Here is a 21372-nt window from a genome sequence, read left to right as displayed (position 1 = left end):
AATTGTTAAATATTACATGTTAATTTGCTAACATTGTGTTTAAGCCAAATAAAAAGGAAAAATGGCTTGTATCATTGGCATTTATTAAATAAAAGGAAATATACTGGCATACAGATCTGTTTTGAGTTTTTAAATGAATTGCCTAGTACATATTATTGATCTTTTGGAATTTGTTCTGTTTTGTTTGAAACAGGGTCTAAATATTTATTTCAAGATGGCCTTGAACTTGCCATGTAGTAGTCTGGCTTTGAACTCATGAGTTGCTCCTGTTTGCTTACAGGCATTGCCACCACACCCAGCATCTTTTATTAAACTTTTAGATCTCCCCTCCCCTACTCCTCTTAGGGCTTCAGTTCAACCAACTGAACTACATCCTCAGCCCAAGTTTTGGATTATAAATTAATAATTTGTTTAGACTTTATATCATGTGTGTAGGTTTGGGTCAGACTGAAGACTTACAAATTATAATTTGTAGTATAGACTTTATGATATAAAAAAGTAAAAATATGGCTTTTGTTCATTTAAAGAATCAATAAATCTCTAGATGTAATTTACTGTCTGCACTGTGAAATATGAGGATAGGAGCTATATCTTTACACACTATATTTTTAGAACTTTCACTATGCCTGGCATATAGTGGACACTAATAAGTATTTTTTTGGTGCTTTTATTATTATTACATTTTCTGATTATTATCTCTTGAAAGTCTTATTTGAAAATATGTAATGAAATTTCCAAGATATGTTAAGTGCTTGCTCCCTCTTGTGGATAGAAGGGAGAATAGAATGTAAGCTCTAGTTTTTATTACTAAATGATCAATAGTTTGTAAGATTTACCCAAATATCAAATACCAAAATAATATATTAGTATTATACTAACTGTGTGTGTGTGTGTGTGTGTGTGTGTGTGTGTATAGTTGTATTTTATGGTAGGGTCTCACTCTAGTTCAGGCTCGTCTGGAATCCACTATGAAGTCTCAGGGTGGCCTTGAACTCACGGCAATCCTCCTACTTCTACCTCCCAAGTGCTGGGATCAAAGGCATGGGCCACCTCGCCCGGCTTGGAATACTAATATATATATTTTACCAACCTAATAAATGTTTGAGTTCACATAAACTAATATAACATGTATACTATATCCCTCCTACCCTCTGTTCCTTTCTTATTTCTGCAGATTTCCAGGAGAAAGTTTGTGTGCTAGAGTTGTCATGAACCAGATGATGTTTTTGGTTAGAAACTAGCTGCATATACAATAGTGGTCCCATAGATTATAACAAAGCTGAAAAATGTTAAGCTACGATTGCGCTGCTGAAATAAACCTGTACTAGCCATGATTTATTATTTTATATATTACTTGAGTTGCTAGTATTTTGTTGAGGAGGATTTTTGCATCTCTTGTTTATGATGAAGTCTGAAGGAATTCTGGGCTCATCTTCTGCCCCATGTCAGTGAATTGAGCCAATGGAGAAGTATGTATGTAGATCTCTTGGTGAAAAATTCTCCTAGGTGTTATCTAAATTTTGTTTGTGTTTTGCCTTTTAAATTTGTATGTTATTCTTCTTGACAAGTAGTTAATGGTTAGTGATAAACAATTATTGTATATTTAAAAACAATTCTTATCACTTCATAGTTTACTAGTCTGCCATTTTTGTTGTCCAGTAAAAGTCCATTTATTTTATTCATTATAATTAAAATATTTCATTTACTTAAAATTCCTGTTCAGGCCAGGTGTGGTGGTGCACACCTTTAATCCCAGCACTTGGGAGGCAGAGGTATGAGGATTGCTGTAAGTTCTGGGCCACCCTGAGACTACATAGTGAATTCCAGATAGTCTGGACTAGAGTGAGACCCTACCTTGAAAAACCAACAAGTTAAAAAAAGTTCTTGTTCATTAGAATGTATTCATGGTAGTAGTACACAACTCAATGAGTTTTAATAATTGTATATACTCTTCTAATAACTATCCTAATAAAGATACACAGTGTTTCTATTATAGAAAGATTCACTCATTTAAAAAATTTTAAAAACATTTATTTATTTATTTATTTTTGAGGTAGGGTCTCATTCTAGCTCAGGCTAACCTGGAATTCACTATGTAGTCTCAGGGTGGCCTCGAACTCATGGTGATTCTCCTACCTCTACCTCCTGAGTGCTGGGATTAAAGGCATGTGCCACCATGCCCAGGTATTTATTTATTTATTTATTAGAGAGAGAGAGAGAGAGAGAGAGAGAGAGAGAGAGAAGGAGAAGGGAGAAGGGAGAAGGGAGAAGGGAGAAGAGAAGAGAGAGTGGGTAAGCCAGAGCCTCTAGCCACATGGGCCATCTGGCACATCTGATTTTATGGGGAACTGAACCTATCCTTAGGCTTCACAGGCAAAGGCTTTAACTGCCATGCCATCTATCCAGCCCAAGATTCATAGTGTCTTCAGTTTATGTAAACTCTTTTCCCATTTCCCTTCTCTCTTCTTTTCTCTCCTTCCCTAATATCACTTAGAACTTGCATTTCTACCCCAGTATTCCATCTCTAGCCACTGTTTTGTTATCTGTCACTGTAGATTTGTTTTGCCTTTTATTAGACTCCATATAAATGAATTCATAGAGTATATAATATTAAGTCTGGCTTCTTTCTTGTTTAACTTGATATTGAGGGTAATCATTTATTGTAAATAATTTATCCTACTTACCCTTTATTTTTTGTTCATTATTTATTTATTTATTTGAGAGCGACAGATATAGGGACAAAGACAGATAGAGGGAGAGAGAGAGAATGGGCGCGCCAGGGCTTCCAGCCACTGCAAACGAACTCCAGACGCGTGCACCCCCTTGTGCATCTGGCTAACGTGGGACCTGGGGAACCGAGCCTCGAACTGGGGTCCTTAGGCTTCACAGGCAAGCGCTTAACCACTAAGCCATCTCTCCAGCCCTGTGGCTTACCTTTTAATTTTACCTTAGATCTTACCAAGATCTAAGTTATCTGAGTTTCTAATCCTGGCTGTTAAAAAGTATTTTTGTCTTGTAAGACTATTAAATATTTATTTTATTTGAGAGAGAGAGAGAGAGACAGATCAAGAGGGAGAGAATGGGTATGTCTTCAGCTGCTGCAAATGAACTCTAGGTGCATGTGCCACCTTGTGCATCTGACTTATGTGGGTCCTGGGAAATCTAACCTGGGTCCTTTGGCTTTGCAGGCAAACGCCTTAACCACTAAGCCATCTCTCTGGCCCTTATAAGGCTATTAAAACTAGGTACTGTCTTTTCAGACACTTGTTATTGAGTTCTTCAGCTTTAATTTGTGAATACTTAGAATTTAGGAAGTGGCATTGGGAAGAAAGTTGGCTTTGAGTCCCCCAAATTGCTAGGAAAGTCTCTGCTGACATCTCTATTTTTTTTTTTCTTTTCGAGGTAGGCTCTCACTCTAGTCCAGGCTGACCTGGAATTCACTATAGAGTCTCAGAGTGGCCTGGAATTCACGGCAATCCTCCTACCTCTGCCTCCCGAGTGCTGGGATTAAAGGCGTGTGCCACCATGCCCAGCTGACATCTGTATTTTTATGTGCAGTTTCTGTGAATTCAAAGACTTCAGGGTACATGCTCAGAGTTGACAGTGTCCTCAGTAGAAGTCAACTTACTTTGAAGTTCTCTTTGCTGAACCTTAAGCCATCCTGTTTTTATTGGCTCCTGTGAAGAAGCTGTTTAGAGCCTTCAAGTAGATTGTCCCAGATTTTATTCCAGATTTTATTTATTCTTAGCAGGAGCTGTTCCTCTATAAACTATTCCATCCATCTTGGAAGAAGAACATATATGGTGGGGTGGAAAATACTCCTTTTTAAATTTTGAGTAGTCCATCCTAACCTTGACTGTTGACCCTCCTGTCTCCACTTTGGAGTGCTTGCTGGGATTATAGGTGTGGCACACCTGTTATGTGATGCTGAACCCATCCATGTCTTTGTGCATGTTAGGCAAGCACTGTACCAGTTGACCTAGAACCTTAGCCTTTTAAAAACCATTTGAGTCTTATTTGGGTTGAAGACACATGTTTGCATTGCCCCAGGGGAAAAGTAACCCACATCCGCCACTTTAACCAGAAGGTTCCAGTGCTGTTTTGATTACCAGAACTTTGTAGTAATTTTTAAACATAACACTCAGGATTGTTATGCTATTTTAAAGCTTTTTGTTGATGATCTCCATACAGACAATATAACATGATTATAATCTCTTTCCACACACCCTCCCTCCCCTTCCCAAATTCCCACTCTAGTGATGCCCTTTCCAACTAGTCTGATTTATATTTTGATGTCATCATTTTTTTTCTTTTCTATTATGTAGGCTTTGTGTAGATACCCTCAGCCACTGTGAGATCATGAATACCATAGTCGTTTTGTCTCTGGAATACAGTATTGCAAAGCACTCTTCCCTTTCTACTACCTCTTCTGCAATGGTCCCTGAGCCTTGGAGGGTGTGTTAGTGGTGTCTTTAGTGCTGAACACACCACTGTCATTTTTTCTGAGCATTTTGGTGAGTTTTGAATCTTCCCAGTGGCCACCACCATATATGATTCTGAGATAAACCTGGATAATGCAGTAGGATCCCCGTTTCAATAACAACAAAAAGGTTTTATTTCTATATGTTTTAGGTCTTCTATGAGAAGTAATATGGAGGCTTCCATTCTCTCTCTAGTCCTTCTCTTAGTAGTGCTCTACATTTCTCATTTACCAACACCTTTGCAACTTGTCACATATTATGTTATGTGAGAAAATACCTATAATGCTATGAAGAATCTGAGGCTCTTCTAACTTACAGTAGTCCATTTTAAATCTGAATGACCAAGGAAATGGGGATCTAAAGCTCTGAACCTTTCCATTTGCAGATTAGGAAGAGTGATCACAAGTGAGAGGCATTGCTACTGTAACATAGAGACTAGTTGTGAAGGGGAGTGCTGAAGGAATTAGTGGAAGGTATGTAGATGTAAGCCCAGGTTTTGGGATTAGATAGCCTTGGGCTCCCATCCTATTTTCATCACTCAGATTGTGTCATTGAAAAATGAATTTAACCTTATCATTTAGTTATATATGATGTAGGGGTAATATATTATAGAATACTATCAAGATTGAATGGAATAATAAATCTAAGAATCAACACCATGTCCTGCTTTTGCTCTTAATCCTTTCCCCCCTTTTTATTTGCTTTTATTTTTTTTTTATTTTTTTATTTTTTTTTTAAATTTTATTTATTTATTTATTTTGAGAGCGACAGACACAGAGAGAAAGACAGATAGAGAGAGAGAGAATGGGCGCACCAGGGCTTCCAGCCTCTGCAAACGAACTCCAGACGCGTGCGCCCCCTTGTGCATCTGGCTAACGTGGGACCTGGGGAACCGAGCCTCGAACTGGGGTCCTTAGGCTTCACAGGCAAACGCTTAACCGCTAAGCCATCTCTCCAGCCCTTTATTTGCTTTTAATTTCTCTTTTACTTTGAGAAACTTTCCTCAAAAAGTTTGGCGATTTTTTAAAAAATATTCACATTTAAGAGTATCTGCTGAATAATTAATTACCTGAAAGCTCTGAGAACATGAGCTTCTGGTATTATCAGTGAGGATACTTGGTAATACCAGTTGGAAATTATATCCTATTTTTAAATTTTTTGTTTTTTTGAGGGTAGGGTCTTGCTTTTGCCCGGGCTGACCTGGAATTCATTATATAATCTCAGGCCGGCCTGGAACTCACAGTGATCCTCCCACCTCAGCCTCCTAGCCTCCTGAGTGCTGGGATTAAAGGCATGAGCCACCACGCCTGGCAGACCATGCCCAGCAGAAAGAAAGAATGGGCGTACCAGGGCCTCTAGCTGCTGTAAATGAACTCCAGATGAATGTGCCACTTTGTGCATTTGGCTGTATGTGGGTACTAGGGAATTGAACTTGGGTTGTTAGGCTTTGAGGACAAATGCTTTGGCCACTAAGTTATCTCTCCAGCCCCTGGAAATTATTTTTCTAGAGCCATCTTTTCCCTCCGCCCTGATTTAAGTAGGAAAAAGGTTCTTCAGGCTCTACCTGCATGATACAAGCATGTCTGTCAGGGCTTTAGAGTTGGATGGAAGTAAAGACTGAGTATCTCTTACCTTTCAGAATTCAAATTTTTACTTTCTAATCCAAAAGTTCTTTTTTTTTTTTTTTAATGAGGTAGGTAGGGTCTAACTCTGGCCCATGCTGACCTGGAATTCACTATGTAGTCTCAGGATGGTGATCTCAAACTCATGGTGATCCTCCTACCTCTCTGCCTCCCAAGTGCTGGGATTAAAGGCAGGCACCACCATGTCCAACTCAAAAGTTCATCTTTGTCTTCTGTGTCTAGTTTGTAAGGCTTACTTTTTAAAAAAATATATTTTATTTATTTATTTGAGAGAGAGAAAGAGGGAGAGAGAAAATGGGCATGCTGGAGCCTCGAGCCACTGCAGGCAAACTCCAGATGCATGCGCCCCCTTGTACATCTGGCTTACATGGGTCCTGGAGAGTTGAACCGGGATCCTTTGGCTTTGCAGGCAAACGCCTTAACTGCTAAGCCATCTCTCCAGCCTGTCTTAAGTTTTAATATTTCAATTTGTGTGTAAAACATTTGTTTTCTGTTGAGATGGAGTTAGTCATTTCATTTTGTGAGGATGGGATTTGGAAACTGACTGGTCCAACTGCTCCTTGTGCACTTAAAAAAAATTACCATGCTTATGTCCTTGCCTTACCTCTGTCTCATGAGATACCTGTTAGATCCCATTCTGAGCTTTTCTGCAGTGAAAACCAGCATATTTCTCAAGTAATCATTGACAGCAATTAGGCTTTTCACTTGCTGAATATAACTGTGGTTACATATATTGTGGTTCAGAGATGTAAATATATTATATTAAAGATACAGTTTGTGTGCTAGTGACTTGGTTTTATTTATTTGTGTTTCACAATAGGGTCTCATTCTAGCCCAGGCTCACCTGGAACTCACTCTGTAGTACTAGGCTGACCTTGAATACACAGTGATCCTCCTACTTCTGCCTCTCAAGTGCTGGGAGGCAGGTGCCTCTACATCTGGCCTTGTATTTGAGTAGTGGAAAAGAAAAGAAGGTAGAAATGCCTTTCTTTCAGCCTTGAAGTGGAATTCCAGATATGATTTCAAAAGTTAGTAATGTGGAGAGCTGATGGGAAAGTTTATAATTTATATAGAAATATCATTTAGTACACTATTGCAGAAAGTTAAGAATAGGGAGAAATGTGTTTCTTCAGTAGTGAAAACAGGGACATGAGAAAGGTGTAAGAATATATCTCATAGTGAGTTTAGGAATGAGAGGAGTCTAGAATGAATATTTGCTTTGATAGTGCAGTGGAGGAATATTCTTTGATCCCCCCCCACCCCCCGCCGGGAGATGTGAATCAGTGTGTATTTACCTCAAATAGGACACTGACAACAAACCAGACATTTCCACCCAAGTCCAGCTTGGTGAACTAATGAGTTTATTGGGGTTACCTAAAGGTGTATGAGTGAAGAGTTACTTAAAAGGGGCATGAGTGACTTCAGGCTGCTAGATCACTGAAAATGTCCCACTCTAGTCATGTTGACTCATTAAAGCTTTATCCCTGGAACTTTCTATCTGTCTGGCAGCTCCATCAAAAAAATCTCCTTCCATGGCAGGAAGTACAGTGGGGATTACCTGTACCTTTCTTTCTGCCACTTTGGTGTATTATTTTTTTTAATGTACATATGTCTGTCTGTCTTACCTATCTACCATTCATCTGTCATCTATCTTTCTGTCTGTCCAATCTGCCTGCCTGCCTATGTGTCATCTATCATCTATCTATTTGTCTATCGTCATCTGTCAATCACCTGTCTGTTTCTGTGGGTGTGCCAGAATCTCTTACCACTGCAAATGAACACCAGACACTTAAACAACTGTTTCGTCTGTTTTATATGGGTGGATGGCTTCAGAATTGAACCTAGGCTCACAGGCTTTGCAGATAAGCATCTTTACTTTACTTGTTGAGCTATCTTCCCAGCTCCTGCTGTTTAGGTTTAAAGTCTTCTAAAGGCTCACAAAGTGTTTGGCTTTTTTCTTCTAGGCACTCTGGTTCAACAAAAATCTTTTCCCATTTGCTTTTTAGCAACCTGCTTTACCTTTTAGCACTTTAACTTGATTTACATGTCAGAGTAAATGATTTAGATTTTTTAGGGGGTTCTACCTCAAAAGATCTCATCCCACTGTGGGGCTCAGCAAAGCCCCCAATCAGTCCTGAAGTTGCTAATGAATCAACCTTTTTTTTTGACTCTCCTGTGAATAATGTTCTATGAGACCCAGTGAACTGGGCATCAGAAATCACTTCTTGCATGCTCAATTCCCTTAGTCTGCCTTTTCTGTCTTGTCTTCTAGTCCCTGATGCTCATGAGGACTTCAGCCAATGATAACCAAGTGTGCCTAGTGGCCATGAGCCAGTCCATGAGGGACTGTTCTTTATTCCTCAGATTATTCAGCGTTTGTCTTAGGGAGGGATGAGTAGTTACATTCCTCAGTTTCTTGGGTCCAGTAGCACTCAGCAGATCCCATCTGCTCTATATTCCACATTCTTATAAGCTAGGCTCTTTATTTCTTGTTTAAAATCTTTCCTAATTGAACCATCTTAGAAGCAGCATATTCTCTGAGTATCATAGTTTTCTATTCTGGGCCATTAAGGCCCCTGTCTACATTCTGGATCATGAATTTCCATTCCTCTCTATTAAAGGTTGGATATGATAGGTGCTGTCTCCCTCTTCACTGTCCAATTCTTACGTTCTGTTGCAACATTTTGGATACCAGGAAGGGCTCATTAGCATAGATCTAATTTATACTCTTTCTGTTACATCCCAGCAGCTATTGGCATGTAGCACTATACCCAGCTCATACCATCACACACACACACGTGCGTGGTAATATAGCATATTCTCATATGTTAGCATCTTTTTAAAAATAAATTTTATTTATTTGAGAGAGAGAAAGAGGCAGAGAGGGGGGGGAGGGAGGGGGAGAGAGGAGGGCAGGCAGAGACAGACAGAATGTGCATACCAGGGCCTCCAGACACTGCAAATGAACTCCAAATACATGTGCCCCATGTGCATCTGGCTAACATGGGTCCTGGGGAGTCAAACCAGGATCCTTTGGCTTTGTAGACAAATGCCTTAACTGCTAAGCCATCTCTCCAGCCCATATGTTATTATCTAAGATACTTTCCTTTCTCCCCTCTCCTATCCTTCTACTCTCCCCTCCTTATTTTTGTATCTTTTTAATTTTTCTTTCAAAACTCTGATGTAGCTCAGGTTGGCCTCACACTCATGACTTCTGATCCTTCTACCTTTGCCTCCTGAGTGCCAGGATTGCAGGCATGCCCCCCACTGTGCCCAGTTTATGCAGTGTGTGGGATAAATATAGGGCTTCATACATGGTTTCATTGTTATTCATGTTGATCTGGAAGTTACCATGTCACTCTTCCTGTGTGGTAGTTTAAATGAATGACCCCCCATTATATTCAAGATTTTATTAAAGTTTGAAATTTAGATCTGTAGCCGTCTGGCCGAAGAGGTGTCACTGGGTGGATCTTAGGGTTCAGCTCTAAGGTGGTGGTGGATGTAAAATTTCGGTCTAAAGGCATACAATGTACTACAGTTTAGCTTCAAGTTCCTTTAGTATACTTTCTTGCTTTTTGGCAATGGCTTGTGGCTTTTCTCTCTCTACTTGGATCTGTAAAAACAGGCCAGCTTCTATTATGGAACTTCCCCTGGATCTAGAAGCTTCAATAAATTCCTTCCTTTATAACAGTACCTAGTTTAAAAGTTAATCTCAGTGACCTAAGACTGTCTGTCAAACCCTGCCTCAGAAGCCCTAGAATTATATAGTTATGAGCCACTATGTACACTCCAGTTTGATGAATCTTTTTTTTTTTTTTTTGTAGTGACTACTTTTGTTAGAGATACACCTAAGGTAGATAGTGTTAAGATGAATTTGAATGATACTGTCTACTTCTCCTCTTGTTTTTTTTTTTTTTTTTTTTTTTGAGACAGAGTCTGGCTGTTTAGCCCAGGCTGGCCTCAAACTCATAATCCTCTTGCTTCAGTCTCCTAAATGCTGGGATTATAGGTGTGTGCTGCCATATCTAGCAAAAAACAAAACAAAACAAAACAACTTTTTTCTTTTGAAGAAAACTGTTAAGAAACATTATTTAAGAAACAAACTAAGTCAGTGATCTACTAGAATTTTATATGTGAAATGGCTACTTGGTACATGAAACAGGGCATAGTCTGGCATTTGTGGTTTTTTTTTTTTTTTTTGTCTTTTAAGGTAGGGTCTCACTTGTAGCTCAGGCTGACCAGGAATTCACTTTGTAGTCTCAGGGTGGCCTCCAATTTAGGACAATCCTCCTACCACTGCCTCCTGAGTCCTGGGATTAAAGGTGTGAGCCACCATACCTGGCTGTGTCTGGCATTTGTAATATAAGTAGTTTGAACAGTGTAGTCATATGGCAGCCCACTTTTAGAAGTGGTAGTGTATTTTTTTAAACATTGCTGGGAAGACACGTTTATGTTGTTAGAACTAGAATAATGATGTTTGGAAGAACAATAGTGGTATAATTTAAAGTATTCTAAAACGGTAATTTTTTTAATAACAAAACTTTCGTACTGAGTTACACAAAGTGGTTTAGCTAAGAATATGTATTTGAGGGTAGGGGTGGTTCTCTTCTCACTCAGTGGAAAAGTTGGAATACCATTAAGTTAAACATTTATGAACCAGAGAATGTATGTATAGGTATATGCATATCTAGTTTAGTTAAAGCATAATGTATAACAGAAAATTTTAATGATGAGGGCTGTAGAGATTGCTCAGTGGTTAAGGTGCTTGCCTGCAAAGCCTTAGTGACCTGGGTTTGATTCCCTAGTACCCATGGAAAACTAGATGCACAAAGTAGTACATGCATCTGCAGTTCTTTTGCAGTGGATGGAGGTCCTGGTGTGCCCATTGTCTCTCTCTTCTGTCTCTGTCTCTGCTTGCAAATAAATTACTTGTTAAAAGAAAATTTAAAGAGGAAAATAAAATGAAAAAAAGTGAAAGAGTAAAAGGCTGGTAATCCCATATTATGAGAAAATTTAGACATTTTCAGGGGATACTCAAATGCAGACCATTTAGAGGACATAAAATTAAACAAAGGGGGGAATTTTATTGCCACGGTATAAGAACAACAACACCGTAGCACACCTTTCTGCATCTTGTGCTGTTCATGGTAGTGGCTGGTAGAGTTACAACTCAAGCCCTTGGTTTTTATTTTTCTGCACTTGGTTCTGTTTTGAAATCATGCTGTTCCATTGAGTGAATGAATTGCACATTCAGTAGAAGGTTTAGTTTGAATATTGGTCTTTCAACCTGGGCTTATGATATGTGATATCATATATGTTACTTGGTAACAGCAGCAACCTAAAGCTCTCAGTAAGCTATGTGATTATGAGGTTAAACATATAGATACTCTGTTTTGCTAAGCTGTGATGTCCTTTAGGTTAGGTGTATCATATGTGTTTTTTTTTTTTAATATATTTATTTACTTGCAAGCAGACAGAGATAGAAGAGTCAGAGAGAATGGTTGTGTCATGGCCTCCAGCCACAGCAAATGCACACCAGATACATGTGTCGCCGTCACCCTGTTCCAAACTTGGGTACTTAGGCTTTGAAGTCAAGCATCTTAACCACTGAGCCATCTTTCTAGCCCTAAATGTGTTTATGACATGATATTTACAGTGAGTTAATGGGAACATAATGCCCTTGAAAGCTGAAAAACATCTGTGTACATTTGCACATAGTATTTACCAAGTGAGCTGGGCATGGTAGCTCATGCATTTAATCCCAGCATTCCGGAGGCAGAGGTAGGCGGATCATCGTGAGTTTGAGGACACCTGAGAATACAGAGTGAATTCCAGGTCAGCCTAGACTAAAGTGAAACCCTATCATGAAAAACAAAAACAAAAACAGAAAAAGAATTTATCAAGTGAAACATAAACGTATACAAATAAAGTCATATTTAAGGATATATCTTATTACTAGGTAATCATTTGAAACAGAAGTTATATCTGAAACTTGTGTATTTAACAGACAAAAGGGAAAATGAGAAGGGTACTTATTTAACATCTGCAATAAGCTTGCTTCTGACTTTATCTTATCTAATTTTCACAGCCTCTTCTGGAAAGTATTACTTTTCTCACTGTTAATAGTACTTACAGCGGTAGAATAATTTGCTTTTGTTTGTTTTTAAAAATTCAAAGAAGAAACCAAAAAACTTCTGATTATACATCTGAGTGTAAAGACTAACAATAAGACCTGAATTTCTGTGTTCCTTAAAGTTGTGAGATGTCTTTTTTTTTTTTTTACATGTGTGTCTGTTCATATTTGTGTGGGCACATGTGTACATCTGTATATGAGGCCAGGAGTAGGTGGCCAGGTGTCTTGTTACATCACTTATTCACCGTAAATTTTTGAAACAGCATCTGGTAATCAACTATTCAGCTAGACCAGCTGGTCAGCAAGTCCTGGGATCTTGTTGTCTCTGCCTCTCCAGCACTGGGATTATATAGACATGTCCCCACACCTGACTTCTACATGGTTGCTGATGTCCCAGTCCTCACACTTATGAGATAGCCACTTTACTAACTGAGCTGTTGTTCCACTCTCAAGAGGTAACATATTTTTAAATGGGAAAATGAAGTATTTAATTTTCATTAACTTAGTTTAGAATACTTTAGGTTAAAAAAGTTGAGCCAGGTGTGGTGGAGCATGCTTTTAATCCCACCAATAAGGAGGCAGAGATAGGAGTATTGCCTTGAGTTTGAGGCCACCCTGAAAATACAGAGTGAATTCTAGGTCAGCCTGGGCTAGAGTGAAAACCTATCTCGAAAAACCAAAAACCAAACCAAACCAAAACAAAAAAGTTGGAAGAATTCCTTTCCGAAAGTATTTTTTAGAGGGTTTACTGTGTTGAAATGCATTATTAGTTTCCAAGAGATGGATTATTTGCTGTGAAGCTTGTTTTTCCAGGCATTTCTCAGATGGTTAAAATTCTTTAACAAATGCTAGATTTATTCATAAAAAAGAAAAACAAATGGAAGATGTTTATGAAGTACAGTATCTCAGCAACTTACACAAAGCACAAGATATTACTTGTTCCCACCAGCTGAATGAAAATATTTCACAATAAATGGAGCATCTTTAATAAATAAATGGTAGTATCTTATAGTACCCAGAAGGATATTAAAGGATATTGCCTCAGAAGTAGGAGGAGAAATAACCTTGATTCTAAAAGCTTCTCAGGTATTGTCCAACAAAGCCAAAAAGGTAGTTTCAGAAACAATCAGTTATTTCCACTCCCTTCAGAACAAGGCGCTCAAGAATCTTTAGTTACCCAATACATAAAGATGAAAAAAATTCAGAATATTTGGATCCAACTTAAAGTTAAGCGTGCAAGAAGCATGAAAGTAAGACTCAAAAACATGAAAAAATTCAAGCAATACAAATAGACCTATAAGTAGAAAACTGAATAAGTAGAGATGCAAATAAATAAATACATGCATAGATAGATAGATTGAAAAAGATTAGTAGAGATGATTATCAAAACAGTGTATCGGGTATATGTTGAGAAAGGTAAAAGAAAATGGACTTGTGATGTAACTGTCAGACCATGCACAATGCCTTGGGTTTGAAGTCCAGCAGAGAGGGAAGGGAAGAGAGTGAATGAACAACATATGTGCTCATCATTAGTGTACATACACAAACCTATATGGTATGGCTTCCTTACACACACACTGGCTATATGATATAGTACTGTCGTAATGGTGCAGTAGTGTGCATATCTACATATATGTATCTGTCTCATATATCTACACCTGTACTTACCAGAGCATTTCTTTCATACCTACATAGTACTCCTGGAGTATACTTTTTTTTTTTCGATTCTTAAAAACGTGATTTTTGTGTGTGTGTATGAGAGAGAGGTGCCTGTATATGTGTAATTGTATATGAAAGTGTGCATACATGGGTCTGCATATGCTTGTGGAGATCAGCATATCTCCTTCTCCAGTATTTATTGATAGCTTTTTGATTGACAATCTGTATACATATAGACAATATACCATGGTCATTAGGCCTTCCTACCACCCTCCTTTTTTCCCCACCTTATTCCTTGTCCACTGAATCCCTCCTTTCCAACTAGTCCCTGTTCTAATGCCATCATTTTTCCCTCTTGTATAGTAACAGGTCTTATGTAGGTAGCTTCAGCCACTGTGAGGTCATGAATGCCACAACCACATTGTGTCTTGAAGAGATTATTGCAAAGGCACTCCTCCCCTTCCTTTGGCTGTTTTATCCTTTCCACTATCACTTTCACAGTGCTCCCTGAGCCTTGGAAGATACGATAGACTTGTCTTACTTAGTACAGTACATGACACTGTCACTTCTCAGCACTTTGGTAAGGTTTGAATCTCCCCAGTGGTCACTGCAATCTGCAAAGGAAGCTTCCATAACCCAAAGTAAGAGTAGCATTAATATATGGGCATAATCATAAGTATTTAGAAGGCAGTTTGGTGGGCATAATATATCCATTTAGCCAGACAAAAGTACTAGTTTCTTCCCTAGGGCTTATAACTGCCTCCCCCCCCCCCCCCCCCGCTATAGACTTTTGATTAGGTTTGCAGTGCCAGACATGAATTCCCTGCTATGGAATAGCCCTCAAATGCAGTTGGTTTCCCCCATAACGGGGCCACCATTACACCAATATCACATTTGTCCCAGCTGGACAGCAGTAAAGTTTGTAGGATTCACTGCTGGTTAAAACCATTGATAACTTTTCTCCTCCAACAGGTTGCATAGCTTCTAGCTTAGTTTCAGCTTGATTTCTCAGTGACCTACAGTCCAAAACATGTGGTGTCATTAGCAATAGGAGCTTACCATCTAGTTCTAGTTCTAGTTCTAGTTCTAGTTCTAGTTCTAGTTCTAGTTCTAGTTCTAGTTTAGTAGGCAACCAAGAAACTTGGCAAAAGCCTGTAATGTTTTGGAGCCATTGGGGCCTTCTCTGACCAACAACTTGCTGGAAGGCATCCCACCATTGGCACTGAAATTTTTCTGATAACAAGCCGTAGCTTCTGGGCACAGTATTATACACCCCTACAGGGAACTTCTGCCAAACCTGTCTCTCTTGCATGCATACATGAATGCACACTCGCTCTCCGTGTGTGTGTGTGTATGTGTGTGTAAATTAACTAGGAAGGTTATGACTTATTCATAACATCTTCAATTTTGATTAGCTTGCTTCCCACCTGTTCCTCTCCTCTGTCCCCTCCCCTGATCCCACTTAGTCCATTCCACTCCCAAATATTCTGCCACTTTGGTGGTTTGAATCAGATGTTCCCCATAAACTCATTTGTTTTGAATGCTTAGTCCCCAGATGATGGTAATTTGGGTGGTGGGGGCTTGCTGGAGTTGGTGTGTTGTTGAGGTTGGGCTTTGGGGTGTTATAGCCAGCTCCTCGTGGCCAGAACTTGGCTCACTCTCCTGTTGCTGTTTCCACCTGCTGTGGCAGAAGTGATGTCCAGTCTCTTCTCATGCCATATTTTGCCCTGTATCATGGAATTACCCCTGGAGACTGTAAGCCAAGATAAAAACTTTCCTCCTGTCAGCTGTTTGTAGCTGGGTGCTTTGTTCCAGCAATGCAAAGATAATTACAACAGCCTCTCTACATACCTACTATGCTTTTCCTCTTAAGCTCTAATTCATGGCCCCTGCCTAGGTTCTTGGCTTCTACCACTGATTCTTACTCCAACTCTCATACAAATCTAAATCTAAGTATTTAAAAAATATTTTGTTTATTGGTGGAGAGAGAGAGAGAGAGAGGGAGGGAGGGAGGGAGGGAGGGAGGGGGTGAATGAATGAATATGAGAATGGGTTTACCAAGGCCTCTAGCCACTGCAAGCAAACTCTAGATGCATGTACCACTTTGTGCATCTGGCTTTGTGTGGGCATTGAACCTGGGTTGTTAGGCATTGCAGGCAAGTGCTTTAACTTCTGAGGCCCCTCTCCAGCCCCACATCTAAACATTTGAGGGTGGGATCCACATATAAGAGAGAACATGGGCTGTTTTAATTTCAGAGCATCAGTTACCTCACTTCATCTTTCCCAAATCCATCCATTTCCCTGAAAATTTCGTAATTTTGGTTTTCTTTACAGCTGACTAAAACTCCATTGTATAAATCTATGACACCTTAATTATCCATTTTTCAGTTGATGGGCATCTAGGCTGGGTCCATTGACAGAAAAGAAATCTGCTCCCTTAAGTATGGCATGAAAATGAACCAGCTCCTTGGTTGCACTGTTTATTGCTTGGCATCAATTTTATTCTTCATAAAAGCTTTCTTTCTAGATACTTGTAGATGGAAATGAGTAATTCCTTTTTTATTTTGAGGTAGGTTCTCACTCTAGCTCAGGCTGACCTGGAATTCACTTTGTAGTCTCAGGGTGGCCTTGAACTCATTGCAATCCTCCTACCTCCACCTCTCAAGTGCTGGGATTAAAGGCATGTGCCACCACACCAAGCTCAAGTAATTCCTTTTTTTTTTTTTTTTTTGAGAGAGAGGGACGAGGGATATAGAAAGAGAAAGAAAAAGAGAGGAGAAAGTGAGTATGGGTGTGACAGGGCCACTGGCAACTGCAAGTGAGTTCCAGACAAATATACCATGATGTGCGTCTGGCTTTATGTGGGTACTGAGGAATCAAACCTAGGCCATTAAGCTTTGCAAGCAAAACTGTCTTTAACAGCAGAGACATTTCCCCAGCCCCTATTAGTTATCTTGAAAGGAGCAAGGGGTTTGGGAATTGTGTCAGTGAAAATTTAAGTTTTACCTTAGACTATCTTGTTACATTAATGTATGAATAATAAGAAAGTTTGTTGGTGTATTTTTGTTTTTATTTTTTTTTTTTCTGTTTCATCAGGGCCTGTACTTTTTTGTTACTGGCTCATTGTTTTTAGAAAGTTGAATTTGAGTTCTCTTAAGTAGTTTCCATAGGCCTTCTATGTTTTATCATCTCACTATTCCTGACTGCCAAAACAGTTATAGTAGATTGGTTCTCACAGGGTTGTTTGAATCATCTGGAGCAATAGTTAAACTATGCATTATTGGGCTCTAAACCCACTGTTTGTAATTTAAGGATGTAGGATTGGGCCTGAAAATTTACTTTTCAAACAAGGTTTTAGGTAGGTGCTATGCTTACATTGCTAGTTCAGGGGAAAAAAAAAAAAATCAAAACTTTGAAAACTATAAATTTAAGGAGCCTAAATAGACTTGAAAGACATTAAATTTATGAGCTCAATATATTGTAAATAACACTGTAGAATCCACATTGGCCTGTTTTTTCCTTTTAGATGTTGAAATTCTTTATGACCCAATTTAATTTTCTCCTCTTCCAAGGGGCCTTTTTACATACCAATTGAAATTCACTTTTTTTCTTCCATCTTCTATAGCTTTTAACCTCAATTATTGCAATCATTTCATTCTACTTTATGGGACTAATTGCTCACATATGGAATAGATTGTGAATTTATGTGTATATCATAGTCATCTTTATATTCTTTCCTTCCCCTGTTATAGAATAGCCACCAAAAATAAATTATTGAATTAGTCTAATTCAGTTTTATTTTCATCCGACAATGATAGACACATTGATTGGGGTGGAAAATGTTCTGACTTTGGAATAATATTAGCACCATGGTCGTGGCTCATCAGTTAGCCTCCTAGCAACTTTGGATTCTCATTATTAAAATGGCCGTAAATAATGTCTACTTAGCAATGATGGTAAGACAATTGAATGAACTACTTACTTGTCTCACCAGAATTTGTCAGGATTTTAATGAACATACATTTATCCTGAAGGCTTACTGAGAATGAAAGGATAATATAAATTGCCTAGTTCATAATAAATAACTTGCTAGTTAGTACCTGACATGGTCTGTATCTGTTCTTATGCATCTTGTAATACAGATGAGACATTATCAGAATTGTTAAGAAAAATATACAGTATTAACACTGATAATGACACAGGTGTCACTTTGAGTAAGTAGTAGCCAAAATTTAACTCTTTATATATTTTTAAGATCAGTTGTAGCTTTTTAGGAGATACTTTTAGGGACCTGAGGGTAACTCTTTGTGAACATTCGTGCCATTTGCTGGAATGACAGGGCTGTGCTGATTATGTAGCTTTCCTTAGAAGTATCCTCTGTTATGACTCTCCTATTGCAGATTGTTCACTGATTTTGAGTCTGATCTTTGGGTCTCCATGTTCTTCCTGACCAAGAAGACAGGTGGCTTATTAGAGTTGTAGGCCATCTATAAGTGTCCTATTGTCTCCTAGCCCTCCTAAACCTGAGAGAGCAGGTACCAAGAAGTGACCTTTTCTTTTTTGGTTTTTCAAGGTAGGGTCTCACTCTAGCTCAGGCTGACCTGGAATTCACTCTGCATTCTCAGGGTGGCCTTGAACTCATGGCGATCCTCCTGCCTCTGCCTCCCGAGTGCTGGGATTAAAGGCGTGCGCCACCACGCCTGGCTAAGATGGGCCCCTTTGGACTTTACTTGAAGGTAGATTCTGTCATGGCAGGAAGGCATGGCAGTGGGGTAGCTAGCAGCCAATCTGGAACTATGGAAGTATATAAAAAAATACAGAAAAGAGAGGGTCATTGGATTTGCAATGTGATTTTCTTAGAGATGCAGTGGAGATCCTAAGATTTTGGAGATGTCAGGACTATGGAATAGCTGTCAGGGAAAGCTGATGGCTTGAGATGGATCTTTTAAAAAATATTTTATTTTTATTTATTTGATGGGGGGGTGGAGAATGGGTGCGACAGGACCTCCAGTCACTGCAAACTAACTCCAGATGGGTGTGTCCCCCTGTGCATCTGGCTAACGTGGGTCCTGGGAATCAAACCTATGTCCTCTGGCTTTGCAGGCAAATAAATGCCTTAACCACTAAGCCATCCCTCTAGCTTTTGAGATGGATTTTTTTTTATTTATTTATTTGAGAGAGACAGACACAGAGAGAAAGACAGATAGAGGGAGAGAGAGAATGGGCGCGCCAGGGCTTCCAGCCTCTGCAAACGAACTCCAGACGCGTGCGCCCCCTTGTGCATCTGGCTAATGTGGGACCTGGGGAACCGAGCCTCAAACCGGGGTCCTTAGGCTTCACAGGCAAACGCTTAACCGCTAAGCCATCTCTCCAGCCCTGAGATGGATTTTTATCTTAGGCTTTAAGCATCCCAGCTGGAGATGTGGAGTTTGGAGCCCAAAGGACTTTGTCATAGGTCTCAAATGCCTGGCAAGGAGCTACAGGCTTTGATATTTGCCCTGCTTGTTTTAGATCTTGCGTTGCTTTGGTTATTCCTTGCTATGCCCATGCCATCTTTTGAAGTATGTTTGCTCTGTGACATTATGTGTATTTAACTTGTATTGAGAGGAAGCTTCGTGGGTGGCAGGGGGTAAGCATTGCATGAGCATCACTTCTACCACAGCAGGTACAAAACAGCAGTAAGAGAGTGAGTCACACTGTCGAGGGAGAGCTGATTATCATATCCCTAAGCCTAACCCTAACAACATACCTCCTCTAATAAGGCTCCACCTCCCAAAATACCACCAGCTGGGGACCATGCATTCAGAGCAGAGTTTATGAGGAACATCTGATTCAAATCACCACAGATTTTGTTGAACTTTGTATGTATGGTGTATGGTGTGGGTGTGTGTAGACACATGTGCAAGTCCTGGGTACACATGTGCAGAGGTTAGAAGAGAACATTCACTGTCCTCCTCTATTGATCTTCTGCCTTATTTCCTTGAGAACAAGTTTCTTCCTGAACCTAGAGTTGTCCTCTTTTAGTCAGTCTGGCTTACCAGTGAAATCCAATGATTCTCCTGGCTTTGTTCCTCAGCACTGGGGTTATTACATGCATTCATGAATACACCGTAATTTTTACATGGGTCCTTGAGATTGAATTCAGGTCTTCATGTTGCACAACAAGCACTTTTGTACGCTGAGCCATCTCCCCAGCCCTCTTGGCAATTTCTAAATTTTTAAAAAGATTTTTCAAGGAATATTTCATTTATTTGTTTGACAAAGAAAGAGATGGGGGGGGGATGAAAGAATGAATATGAAGGGGTGCATCAAGACCTTTAGCCACTGTGATGAACTCCAGACACATGTGCCAGCTTGTGATTCTGGCTTTATGTGGGTACTGGGGAATCAAACCTGGGTCATTTGGCTTTTTATCACATGCTGAATTAAATAAGGTTTGCTTGCATGAGGTTGGGTGGAGAGTTATTTACTAGAATATAGTTATACTTATCAATGGGTACACCACTGAAGAGCATGACTGACTATAATCCCTTCCCCAACCTTTGATGGAATGTTAACTGTCATTAAATAACTATTCTGGGAGGATTGGGGTCTTCTGAGTCCCTCCCCCCCATGATGATTTGTTTAACAGGCTGACTTCTGTGTAGGAAATATAGATGTCAAGCCATATTTCAAGTGGTCAGTAGCCATATTTGTTGAATGACAGTGTAGATGTCTTGTAAGTACTAGGTTGTACTTCAGTTTCATTATGTGTGTGTGTGTGTGTGTGTGTGTGTGTGTGTGTGTGTGTGTGTTTCTTTGCTCTTCTAAGGTAGGATCTCACTCTAGCCCAGAATGAATTGGAACTTATTCTGTAGTCCCAAACTGGCTTTGAACTCATAGCAATCCTAACTCTGCCTCCCAAGTGCTGAGATTAAAGTTGTATGCCACCATGCCGGCTCATTATGTATTTTGAGTTTATACATGGAATATAAGTTTTGAGTAAAAATTTTATTACTTACATATGGTTCCTCACTGGAAACATTTTATTTTTTAAAATTTTTATTTATTTGAGAGACAAAGAAGCAGATAGTGTGTGGGGGGAAATGGGTGTGCCATGGCTTCTAGCCATTGCAAATGAACTCCAGGTACGTGGACCACCATGTGCATCTGGCTTATGTGGGTACTGGGGAATTGAACCTGGGTCTTTAAGATTCTCAGGTAAGTGTTTCAACCACTAAGCCATCTCTCCAGTCCCACTAGAAACTTTTAAATAAAGTTATTCCTGAAAATTTGAGTTCTAGAGATTATCCTGAACCTCAGATGTCAACATTTAAATGTAGTACTTATTGCTGCTTTTAATTGTCTTATGCTTTTGTAATTTTACCTTTTTTTTTTTAAACCCTGTTATTTTGTTTCTTGAGGCAGGGTTTCCTATACTTCATGCTGTTCATGAATTTACTATGTAGCCAAAGGT

The 21372-nt window shown here is 39.3% G+C and overlaps 1 protein-coding gene across 1 annotated transcript in view; it reads left to right on the top strand.

Annotated features, from left to right (window-relative positions):
- Nucleotides 1–21372, top strand: part of Faf1 (Fas associated factor 1) — a 419279-nt gene that overhangs the window by 17445 nt on the left and 380462 nt on the right. The window lies entirely within an intron of this gene.

This window comes from Jaculus jaculus, chromosome 5 (assembly GCF_020740685.1).
Source record: "Jaculus jaculus isolate mJacJac1 chromosome 5, mJacJac1.mat.Y.cur, whole genome shotgun sequence".
Classification (NCBI taxonomy): domain Eukaryota; kingdom Metazoa; phylum Chordata; class Mammalia; order Rodentia; family Dipodidae; genus Jaculus; species Jaculus jaculus.
This window is presented reverse-complemented; position numbering and strand designations above follow the sequence as displayed.